Source organism: Notamacropus eugenii, chromosome 1 (assembly GCF_028372415.1).
Source record: "Notamacropus eugenii isolate mMacEug1 chromosome 1, mMacEug1.pri_v2, whole genome shotgun sequence".
NCBI lineage: Eukaryota > Metazoa > Chordata > Mammalia > Diprotodontia > Macropodidae > Notamacropus > Notamacropus eugenii.
This window is the reverse complement of record NC_092872.1, coordinates 412,652,576-412,654,362: the sequence shown is the minus strand read 5'-3', so window position 1 is coordinate 412,654,362 and position 1,787 is coordinate 412,652,576.

The window sequence follows — 1,787 nt, the reverse complement described above, 5'->3', positions numbered from 1 at the left end:
CCCCTCCATCATCCTCACCCACCCTGCTTATCCCCTTCTCCCCACTTTTCTGTATTGTAAGATAGGTTTTCATACCAAAATTAGTATGCATTTTATTCCTTCCTTGAGTCAAATGTGATGAGAGTAAGCTTCACGTTTTCCCTCTCACCTCCCCCAAGCATTCTATTTTCTCAGGACCCTTTTAGCTTGGACATTCTCTGTTTTAAGCTCCCTTCCATCTCTGGCATTTTATGTTCTAAAGTCACTTCCAGATCTGACATTTTATGGTTCTTTGATCTGATCCCTTTTGGATTTTGGTTCATATGCAAGTAGATACTTGTTGAATTGAAATGAATTGAATTAACACCAGTGATTATAATCTTTTCATTCTTAGGATGGTGAATTTTGGCTCAGTTGTGCTCCTGGAGCTGAGTTGGCTGAGGGACTGTGACTTAAGGAAATGAGAGATGAAGGGAGGACAGCACTGAGGAAATAGCAGAGAACAGGCGTTAGGAGAGCCCAGAGCTCTGCCCCTGCAGGGATGGGGAAGGTCCCTCCATGGAGCTAAATCTTCCCCTGTCCCAGTGTCCCTGACAATCAGGCACTTATTCTCTAAGGTAAAAGGGAGTATGAGAGAAGAATGGTGCCAGTCTAACTGCACACTGGTGAGGGCAAGGTCTAAAAAGGAAAGCATTCACGTTTTCTGCCCTGAGGTAAGGAATGTGAGCTGCAATGAAAATGAACTCAGGAGCTCAGACTTCTAACCCACAGTCCCTGGATAGCCCTAGCATTTCTATACCTGTAACTTTCTAGTTTGCTTTTCTGAGCAGTCTTGAAACTCTGCTTTCCCCCTGCTGTTTCCCTTTCCCTCCAAATGCCAAGTCATAGTTGCAGAAAATTAGAGTTGTAAGTGCCCTTGGAACACAGAACATCAAATATCAGAACTGGAAGGGGACCCTAGACCGTAGACACTGACCACTAGAGCTGGAGGGGACTTTAGACATCATCTAATCCAAGAGTTCTTACTTAACCTTTTTTAGTATCATGGAGTCCTTGGACAGTTTGGTGAAAGCTATGAACCCTTTCTCAGAACCGTGTTTCTAAATACATAGGATTACAAGGAAACCAAATATATTGAAATACAATTATCAAAAATTTAAAAAAACTTCAAGGACACCCTGGGTTAAGAACTGCTGATCTAGTCTAATTCCCTTGTTACAAAGAGGAGGAAACAGTCTCAGAGCAGTAATTTGCCTAATGTTACTCAGCACATTATTGTCATAACCTGGGACTAGAATCTACACGTCCTGGCTCCTTACCAGTTAATCCAAGTAACCTGGGTGGAGGGAGGGGAATGGAAGGGATTCTGCTTTATTCAAATCCAGCTGTAAGGTATAGCTGGGTGGTGTTTTTAAGGTTTTTTCTTATTTAATGGGTCCTGGGTCCTATCTCAAGGCAATGAGCTATATCTCCAGAGGAAAAACTATAATTATTTTCTTTCTTTCAGCCCATTCAAAGAGAGGTCTCTTCCAACATTCCCTGGGGCTTCTCTGAATAGGAATGAGGAGCCAAAGAACTCACTGGAGGAGTTAAAGGTGAAGGGCAGCAGTGCATGGTGGAGAGAGCCCTAGGCTGAGACCTGGATTCAGATCTTGAATCTGTCTCTTACTCGCTACAAGGCCCTTCCCCTTGCTGAACCTCAGTTTTCTCAAGAACTTGTACTAGTTGAGAGTTGCGAGGCAAGCTCGTGAAAATGCAAGAATGTGTGCTATTATTACCATCACTTTTCTTGCTCTCCTCTCCTCTCT